The sequence below is a fragment of the Phytophthora infestans genome, genomic scaffold, assembly GCF_000142945.1.
Source record: "Phytophthora infestans T30-4 supercont1.2 genomic scaffold, whole genome shotgun sequence".
NCBI classification, from domain to species: Eukaryota; Oomycota; class Peronosporomycetes; order Peronosporales; family Peronosporaceae; genus Phytophthora; species Phytophthora infestans.
Genome location: NW_003303757.1, coordinates 4,437,391 through 4,448,079, shown reverse-complemented (window position 1 = coordinate 4,448,079; position 10,689 = coordinate 4,437,391). Strand labels below are relative to the sequence as shown.

Below are 10,689 nucleotides of genomic sequence, written 5' to 3'. Positions count from 1 at the left end.
CACTTGGATTGACGCGGCGGTGACGGTCGGAGGCAATGACCGAGATAAAGAGGCACAAAGACACAGGAGGAGGCCCACACAAGGACCCCCTCGAGGGGAGTTTCAGGAGGGACCAAAAAGGTGAGCAAGGAACAGGGCCTTGCCGGAGATCGAATCCGGGACCTCTCGCACCCTAAGCGAGAATCATACCACTAGACCACAAGGCCACGCAAACGCAAATTCACACCCACATGTCGCGCCGCCAGCACGCACCCCACGCCACTCACACACGCTCTGCACCTCTTCTATCACGCTCTCCGCGCCAACACGTGCCCATGCCCACCCTCCTTGTTGACTTTAGACGCGTTTCGTTCCCGATCCCACACGATACATTTTTGAAGTGATGCCGTCTTTACAGGTGCGCTGGGCGTTGCGGTAGCATACCACACGTGCCAGGAGCCAGGCAGACACCACAAAGACACAGCAGGAGGCCCACACAAGCCAAGACGAGCGAGTTTCATGAGGGACCAAAAAGGTGAGCAAAGAACAGGGCCTTGCCGGAGATCGAATCCGGGACCTCTCGCACCCTAAGCAAGAATCATACCACTAGACCACAAGGCCACGCAAACGCAAATTCACACCCACATGTCGCGCCGCCAGCACGCACCCCACGCCACTCACACACGCTCTGCACCTCTTCTATCACGCTCTCCGCGCCAACACGTGCCCATGCCCACCCTCCTTGTTGACTTTAGACGCGTTTCGTTCCCGATCCCACACGATACATTTTTGAAGTGATGCCGTCTTTACAGGTGCGCTGGGCGTTGCGGTAGCATACCACACGTGCCAGGAGCCAGGCAGACACCACAAAGACACAGCAGGAGGCCCACACAAGCCAAGACGAGCGAGTTCAGGAGGAACCAAAAAGGTAAGCAAAGAACAGGGCCTTGCCGAAGATCGAATCCGGATCTCTCGCACCCTAAGCGAGAATCATACCACTAGACCACAAGATCGAATCCGGGACCTCTCGCACCCTAAGCGAGAATCATACCACTAGACCACAAGGCCACGCAAACGCAAATTCACACCCACATGTCGCGCCGCCAGCACGCACCCCACGCCACTCACACACGCTCTGCACCCCTTCTATCACGCTCTCCGCGCCAACACGTGCCCATGCCCACCCTCCTTGTTGACTTTAGACGCGTTTCGTTCCCGATCCCACACGATACATTTTTGAAGTGATGCCGTCTTTACAGGTGCGCTGGGCGTTGCGGTAGCATACCACACGTGACAGGAGCCAGGCAGACACCACTAAGACACAGCAGGAGGCCCACACAACCCAAGACGAGCGAGTTTCATGAGGGACCAAAAAGGTGAGCAAAGAACAGGGCCTTGCCGGAGATCGAATCCGGATCTCTCGCACCCTAAGCGAGAATCATACCACTAGACCACAAGATCGAATCCGGGACCTCTCGCACCCTAAGCGAGAATCATACCACTAGACCACAAGGCCACGCAAACGCAAATTCACACCCACATGTCGCGCCGCCAGCACGCACCCCACGCCACTCACACACGCTCTGCACCCCTTCTATCACGCTCTCCGCGCCAACACGTGCCCATGCCCACCCTCTTCGTTGACTTTAGACGCGTTTCGTTCCCGATCCTACACGATACATTTTTGAACTTTACAGGTGTGCTGGGCGCTGCGGTAGCATACCACACGTGCCAGGAGCCAGGCAGACACCACTTAGACACAGCAGGGAGGCCCACACAACCAAGACGAGTGAGTTCAAGAGGGACCCAAAAGGTGACCCAAGAACAGGGTTCTCTGCCGGAGATCGAATCCGGGACCTCTCGCACCCTAAGCGAGAATCATACCACTAGACCACAAGGCCACGCAAACGCAAATTCACACCCACATGTTGCGCCGCCAGCACGCACCCCACGCCACTCACACACGCTCTGCACCCCTTCTATCACGCTCTCCGCGCCAACACGTGCCCATGCCCACCCTCCTCGTTGACTTTAGACGCGTTTCGTTCCCGATCCCACAAGATACATTTTTGAAGTGATGCCGTCTTTACAGGTGTGCTGGGCGTTGCGGGTAGCATACCACACGTGCCAGGAGCCAGGCAGACACCACTAAGCCACAGCAGGAGGCCCACACAACCCAAGACGAGCGAGTTCAGGAGGGACCAAAAAGGTGAGCAAAGAACAGGGCCTTGCCGGAGATCGAATCCGGGACCTCTCGCACCCTAAGCGAGAATCATACCACTAGACCACAAGGCCACGCAAACGCAAATTCGCAGCCACATGTCGCGCCGCCAGCACGCACCCCACGCCACTCACACACGCTCTGCACCCCTTCTATCACGCTCTCCGCGCCAAAACGTGCCCATGCCCACCCTCCTCGTTGACTTTAGACGCGTTTCGTTCCCGATCCCACACGATATATTTTTGTAGTGATGCCGTCTTTACAGGTGTGCTGGGCGTTGCGGTAGCATGCCACACGTGCCAGGAGCCAGGCAGACACCACAAAGACACAGCAGGAGGCCCACACAAGCCAAGACGAGCGAGTTTCAGGAGGGACCAAAAAGGTGAGCAAAGAACAGGGCCTTGCCGGAGATCGAATCCGGGACCTCTCGCACATCGACTGCACAGAGGTCCCTTGACTCCTCCAGCGTTTGTATGCTGCAGCTTGAGACCTTTGTCTCCGCGCAGTTAACATTGTTGTAGCTGCATATTTTGCCAGGCTGTCTAACACCTGGTAAGGTGGCGTTAGCTGCTTTCGCTTGGTTACGTAGATTGTTTGCAGCAACCCGTGCACGCTCTTCGTACGGAAGAAACCTCATTGGCGGCGCATGCGTCATTCCGCATTGAAGCTTCTTCGCTTGGCAGTCGAGCTTTTGATGATTGTGGTGTTTCGTTTTTCATTACAGCAGGAGCGATCAACGGGTTACATGCTTTAGGTATCTGCAAGTTTCTTATCATCACATCGCTCGATTCCGTTAAATCAACGTCAACCCTCTTTTCTGCGCTGGCATTTTCCCGCGAATCGTCATTATCTGCAACCACGCTTGATTACGAAAATCGAATTGCCGTTGTTTGGCACGGCGTATTTTCCTCAGAAACCACCCTCAAAATAAATCCGATAAATAACCTTCTTGTTGGGAGTACAGGCTTCTATTTGGGCATGAATCCATTAGACTAAGGCTTAACTAGTCTTAACACATCATTCAAAGTATTGACGAGGCCGTCAAAACACTTTAGAAACCCGAGCTTATTTCGCAATGAGCTCGCCGAGGAAGATGCCCGCACAAGAGTCTGCTCAGGCAGACCCTGTTACTTCTGTGCCTGCACCTGCAGGTACCACCACTTCAGTGTCCGCGCAAGCGAACACGCCCGCGACAGAACGTAATCTTTCTGTCACGCAATACCACACTATGCTTAAGCAAAAGCGCGCACAAGCTACGACTGACATACCGTCAGTCGTCATGGAGGGCTCGTCAGTTATGTCTACTGATGGAGACATACCCATTGACTATGGGTCTGAAATTGAAGACGTCCCCATGGAAGACAAGGAAACCTCGTCTTCAGCTGTCAACTCTAAGTCGACCGAGCCAACGACCGACCCCCCTGTTGAGTCGCGGCGTGGCCGTGACGATGTTCCGGACGCTTCTAAATTGAAGCGTCCGCGTAATGAAGAAGGGGCGCAGTCACCTGTGCCTTCTTCCCCGCGCACTGCACCTGCAGTACGCGCTCCCTGGATGCCAACTGCATCCGAAATCGCTGACAGGTTCGACATCGCCGCCGATCCCGATAGGATTGTACGTGTGTAGCGCCATCAATGATGACACTGAGGCCGTCGACATGCACTGTGAGTCGTCAACAAATCAAAGGCGCGACTACTACATCGGACTCTTCCGTGAGCTCCGATGGAATGCGTCGAAGAAGACTTCGCGCAAAAGCAGAGTACCCAAGTGGATAGCACTTTGTCAGTCATAGAACGTATTCGTTGTGAGCTTCAACAACAATGCGAAAGGCTACCGCGAGCGTATTGTTGCGGCTCGCCAGCGCTTGGATACCTTTTCGAAACGTCATCTCATCGATCGCCTGAATTTTGACGCTATGGAAGCGGAAACCCCCTGCGCAGTTCCACCTGAAACTGCGTGTTCGCACTGTCCCGAGGCGGCAGTGTGCCTCTCTGAGCGCAATGTTCTCGGGCACACTTCCGTACGTGTACCCTTTCCTCTGTGAGACATCCGTGCTCAACTTGAGCACCGTGATGCACCCCCTGCTGGTGGCACTCGCAGTTTTAGTGCAGGCATTGCAATACCTGCACTCGGCTCTGGGCCTCGTACGCCCTCACCATTTCCGGAACGTCCTTCATCAGGACGTCCCATGGCTCCCATGTATCTCGATGGGGAGGAAATCCTCTCCAACGAATACGAAGAGGAGCCTGATCTCGATTCGTCTTCGGGGCTTCATAGTTCACGACTCGCGCGACAATCCAACGTGTCGATCTGCGCGCGTCACGCAGCGGCGGTGGCGGGGGTGGAAAGATACCCTCCGTATGGTCAACCCCAGGCTGACCATGGCTCTTGCGCTCTGCACGGTCATGTCGTCGCTCTGGAACAATCCCACAACGCGGAGCTCGCTGCCCTGCAACAGGAGCTGCGCCTACAGAAGGCTTCTCAGACCGCTTCGAACATCCAAGTCGCACTAGGATCGGAGCTGAGGCGCCTGCGCGACCGCGTCGTCGCGCTTGAGAAGCTGGTATACGCCGCTTCGTCGTCCTCGAGCCATCAAGACTAGATGACTTGTGTTGCTCGTAAGGCTTCAGCCGCCCGACATAAAATGCTGGATGGAGTCGCATGCCTTCAACCGCCCGACGTAAAATGTTGGATGGAGTCGCACACTGGACGGTATGTCCAACGTATACGCGTTGCCATGCCGTTCTAGTACTGTGAACGGGCCGATGAAGCGCGGAGCAAGCTTGCTTGCACCGAAGTCAGAGGCCGCATGTCGTGGTAGGCTCTGTGTTGCTAACAGAACTAATAAACCCTTTTTGAATTTATTTGTGTTTCCTCTATTGACATTGTCTGCGATTCAGCTTCTGTTTGTCTAGATAAGCTGCTATTGCGTCCTTGACAAACCGTATCACGGCTTGTCGGCGCTGGACAAAGTTCAGTGATTGCGTGATGAATGGCTTGTTCAGCACGGCTTCCTTCTCCGCAGCAGGTCCAGCCTGCGTGTCGTCTATTCCCCGCACTGACGTGTTCTTCTTCGCAGCATACCCGGCTGCGCGCTGCCTCTGCCCTGCACTGACGTGTGTGTTTCCCCGCACCGACACGGTGTCCTTTGTCTTCGTCTCGTTTCCAGAACGAGACGCTTGTCTTCGCGTCGTCACCGCTGATACCACGTCGGTATCAGTGTTCTCCTGCGGTTGTTTCGACGCAACCGTAGACCCCCCCACTTCAGGAGGAACCCACCGTTCCGAGCAAGCTCGGAGGACGTGGATGCCGCGTTGCATTCGTGTAAAATGGTGTAATGCCCTGTCGAGGCATTCACCGAGTTGTTGATGGCAAACTCTGCATCGACAAGCAGTCGATCCACTGCGGGAACGAGTGTGAAGTAGTTCTTCAGTACGTCACTGAGCACACGATTCACGCGCTCGGTCTGTCCATCCGTCTACGGATGATCCGCAGTCGACATCGAAAGCTGTGTTCCAAGAAGTGTAAGCAATTCTTGCCAGAACCGCGCTGTAAAGCGTGGATCACGGCCTGACACAATGTCGAGCGGCATTCCATGGTGTCGGAACACCATTTCAAAAAACAGCCGTGCAGTCTTCACGGCTGTGACCTCATTCGGTACTGCAGCAAGAGGAACCATCTTGTAGAATCGGTCCAACAAAGACCACAACACCAGCCCTTCGCTTGTTGTCTGACGGAAGACCGAAAACAAAGTCCAAAAATTGGACTGCCAACACTCCGACGGTGTCGGTAGTGATTGTATTGGAGCCTGCGAACACGCAGCAGGCTATACGCGTTGGAACACTTCGCAATCACGTACGTATTTGCGCACCCACTTGTATTGGTGGTTCCAGTAGAAGTCTCTCGTGAGAAGAGTGTATGTCTTCTCACGGCCCGGATGCCCTGCCGTAGGGGCACCGTGATACTCGTTCATGATTTGAATGCTAACACATAGTCTAGCAGTTGTTTAGCGTCTGCGTCGCTTGCATACGCGTTCTTCACGTTGTCGACCAATGTCGACGATGGAACACTTACTCGCTCGATGCCAATTCGATTGACGTCGGCTGTTTAAACAGCATAATCAGGTCGACGCGACAACGCGTCGGCCACCACATTCAACCTTACCGGTTTGTACTCAACCTGGAAGTCGTACTCCGCAAAGAACAACAACCATCTCGCCATTCGTTGCGAGATGTGCGAAATCTTCACTGCTGTTCGCAGTGAAGCGTGGTCGGTGTAGACCACGAACGGTCTACTCCCAAGTAAATACACTCGGAACTTTGCGATTGCATACTTCATGGCAAGGAGCGCCTGGTCATGTACGGAGTAGTTGCGCTCAGCTGGCTTCAGCTGACGCGATAGATAGTAGACCACATGATCACGGCTTTCGTGATGGTGCTGCATCAACACGCATTTGATCGCAAATCGAATGCGTCACACACGATGTGCAATGAGTGATCTTGGTCAGCCACTGCCAAGATCGCCTCAGTCAAGCCCTGCTTGACTGTATCGAAGGCCTGCTGACAATCAGCACTCCCGATCCACCCAGCCTCCATTTTCAGGAGCTGTGACAGCGGGCGAATCTTGCCGCGTAATTCTCAACGTACTTGCACAAGTACGTTGCCAGCGCAAGGAGCTGCCTTGGTTCCTTCACGTTGAATGGCGTAGACCATTCATTGATCAGTCTGACCTTTTCTGTCAAAGCGTGCGCCGTTCTTCCCGACGAGATATTCAATTACTGGTATCTTGCTCACCCCAAAGATAAATTTCTTCAGGTTCGCATAGAGCTTATGTTTACGTATAAGCCCTAGCAGTTGACGGAGGTGCTCTTTGTGCACCTCGACGTCAGTCTTCCCGTCCATAGCCCGGCTTTGAGCGAACACGTCGTCGAAGTAGCTCGGCACGATGTCACGCATTGAGCGCAATAGATGTGTAATACATCTATTGAAGGTTTCAGGGGCGTTCGTCAGTCCCTGTGGCATTACGAGCCACTACCAAAGCATGCCACTTGGAGTGCTCACTGCCGTGAGAGGAATGCCCCTCTCACGCATCAGGATCTGATAGAAGCCGTCGCGCAGATCAAGCGCACTGTAGATGGTGCTCTTCTTTTCGTGGTATCGGCGTCTGCGCCGGTATCGTCGCATCGTTCAGCTTGTTGTAAGCATGAACGATGCGTCATCCACCCTGTGACTTCTTGACACAGAACTTTGATGCGCTGTACGGGGGTTTGATACCCGCACTTGACCCGCTTTGCGACGACTTTTAAAGAAGTCGTCGATTGCCTTTACTTGATTTCGCGGCCATGGCCACTGCCGCGTCACACAGTACTTTGTACACGGCACGAGGTTAATCACGTGCTGTATGCCCTTATCCTGCGGAAGTTCTGCGGGAGTCTCTCCCGGGAGCACTTTCTTGTGTTCCAGCAGAACATCGTAGAAGGGAATCAACTTTAGTGAGTCTCAGCTCTGCTCGTCGAAGCACTGCTTATTCGTCTTCGCGCTGAGCGTGTCCTTACTCTCAAGCGGTACTCGCAGCGTGGAGTTGTCTCAACTCCTCCTCTTTGCTTTCCATTCTTTCGATATCCAAAAGGATGCATATCTGTTCGATGCGTCCATCGACAGGTCCTTCGCAAAGCGCATCCAGCCCATGACTGGAAGCGACGTCAACTACGACGCACTCGTCGGAGGATTCTCCAGTTGCATTGACCGGTACTGAAGGCCAGTGCGGGTACGTGTCAAGTCGTTCAACGTCTCTCCGCACGACGTCGTCTCCGATGTCTTCCCGACAGACATCGCTCGTATCGCCTCGGCCCCGGACCGAGACTTGCGCAGCTTTCGTCGCTAGCGCCGTCTTTTGTTCTTTTAAAGCCCGGCTTCACATGTTCCTCGTCCAGGCTCGGCCCTGGACGGATTTCCGTTGCAACCGTCGGCGGATTCTTTCCGCGGACGCGAATGATCAAGCCCGGCTTGATTACAATCCGGTTCCTCATGCAGCCCGGCTGCACGCGAGCACACAACCAATTTCAGTCTAGGACGTTTGCAACCGCCAACACTGCTTGCCACGTCGTCAGCTCCCGGAGCTGACGCGCTGTCATCACCTCGACGCCTTTCGGCGGAGTCCCCTCTCGATGTTGATATCGACTTTGTGTTGAGTCGACACATCCTTGTCATCTCGACGTCATTCGGCGGAGCCCTCCTGATGTTTGAACCAATCACGACCGTGTCAGACCCAGCATCCGCTCGGGTGGACTTGTCAAGTCACCCTAGATTTCGTAATAATCCAATGACCTGGCACGGCTCACACCGCGTAAGGTTTGCCAGCTCAGGCATCAGCATTCGCCTTTGGCGTGGAATCAGTATTTAGTCGCAGATGCTGGTCCGAGCTGAGTTTTCATTTTACAAAATTGACCACGTCAGGACCAATGCCCTCAGTGGACAGCCCAGTAAATTGGTACAAATACCAAACCATCAATTAACTCCCAAAAGCGAGATCGAATCCGGGACCTCTCGCGCCCTAAGCGAGAATCATACCACTAGACCACAAGGCCACGCAAACGCAAATTCACACCCACATCTCGCGCCAGCAGCACGTACCCCACGCCACTCACACACGCTCTGCACCCCTTCTATCACGCTCTCCGCACCAACACGTGCCCATGCCCACCCTCCTCGTTGACTTTAGACGCGTTTCGTCCCCGATCCCACACGCTACATTTTTGAAGTGATGCCGTCCTTACAGTTGTGCTGGGCGTTGCGGTAGCATACCACACGTGCCAGGAGCCAGGCAGACACCACAAAGACACAGCAGGAGGCCCACACAAGCCAAGACGAGCGAGTTTCAGGAGGGTCCAAAAAGGTGAGCAAAGAACAGGGCCTTGCCGGAGATCGAATCCGGGACCTCTCGCACCCTAAGCGAGAATCATACCACTAGACCACAAGGCCACACAAACGCAAATTCACACCCACATGTCGCGCCGCCAGCACGCACCCCACGCCACTCACACACGCTCTGCACCCCTTCTATCACGCTCTCCGCGCCAACACGTGCCCATGCCCACCCTCCTCGTTGACTTTAGACGCGTTTCGTTCCCGATCCCACAAGATACATTTTTGAAGTGATGCCGTCTTTACAGGTGTGCTGGGCGTTGCGGTAGCATACCACACGTGCCAGGAGCCAGGCAGACACCACTAAGCCACAGCAGGAGGCCCACACAACCCAAGACGAGCGAGTTCAGGAGGGACCAAAAAGGTGAGCAAAGAACAGGGTCTTGCCGGAGATCGAATCCGGGACCTCTCGCACCCTAAGCGAGAATCATACCGCTAGACCACAAGGCCACGCAAACGCAAATTCGCAGCCACATGTCGCGCCGCCAGCACGCACCCCACGCCACTCACATATGCTCTGCACCCCTTCTATCACGCTCTCCGCGCCAACACGTGCCCATGCCCACCCTCCTCGTTGACTTTAGACGCGTTTCGTTCCCGATCCCACAAGATACATTTTTGAAGTGATGCCGTCTTTACAGGTGTGCTGGGCGTTGCGGTAGCATACCACACGTGCCAGGAGCCAGGCAGACACCACTAAGCCACAGCAGGAGGCCCACACAACCCAAGACGAGCGAGTTTCAGGAGGGACCAAAAAGGTGAGCAAAGAACAGGGCCTTGCCGGAGATCGAATCCGGGACCTCTCGCACATCGACTGCACAGAGGTCCCTTGACTCCTCCAGCGTTTTTGTGCTGCAGCTTGAGACCTTTGTCTCCGCGCAGTTAACATTGTTGTAGCTGCATATTTTGCCACACCTGTTGTTGGCTGTCTAACACCTGGTAAGGTGGCGTTAGCTGCTTTCGCTTGGTTACGCAGATTGTTTGCAGCAACCCGTGCACGCTCTTCGTACGGAAGAAACCCCATTGGCGGACTCCATTGAAGCTTCTTCGCTTGGCAGTCGATCTTTTGATGATTGTGGTGTTTCGTTTTCCATTACAGCAGGAGCGATCAACGGGTTACATGCTTTAGGTATCTGCAAGTTTCTTATCATCACATCGCTCGATTCCGTTAAATCAACGTCAACCCTCTTTTCTGCGCTGGCATTTTCCCGCGAATCGTCATTATCTGCAACCACGCTTGATTACGAAAATCGAATTGCCGTTGTTTGGCACGGCGTAGTTTTCTCAGAAACCACCCTCAAAATAAATCCGTTTAATATTTTAACCTTCTTGTTGGGAGTACAGGCTTCTATTTGGGCATGAATCCGTTAGACTAAGGCTTCACTAGTCTTAACACATCATTCAAAGTATTGACGAGGCCGTCAAAACACTTAAGAAACCCGAGCTCATTGCGAAATGAGCTCGCCGAGGAAGATGCCCGCACAAGAGTCTGCTCAGGCAGACCCTGTTACGTCTGTGCCGGCACCTGCAGGTACCACCACTTCAGGGTCCGCGCAAGCGAACACGCC

The 10,689-nt window shown here is 54.3% G+C and overlaps 1 non-coding gene and 1 pseudogene across 2 annotated transcripts; both read right to left on the bottom strand.

The window, feature by feature from the left end:
• Positions 1-1,806: 1,806 nt before the first annotated feature.
• PITG_25510 lies at positions 1,807-1,880 on the bottom strand. Its single transcript has one exon. It is a non-coding gene; the product is annotated as a tRNA-Pro (tRNA).
• A 6,832-nt stretch (positions 1,881-8,712) lies between these two features.
• Positions 8,713-8,784, bottom strand: PITG_25508 (annotated as a pseudogene). The gene has a single exon. The product of its transcript is annotated as a tRNA-OTHER (tRNA).
• Between the last annotated feature and the right edge of the window lie 1,905 nt (positions 8,785-10,689).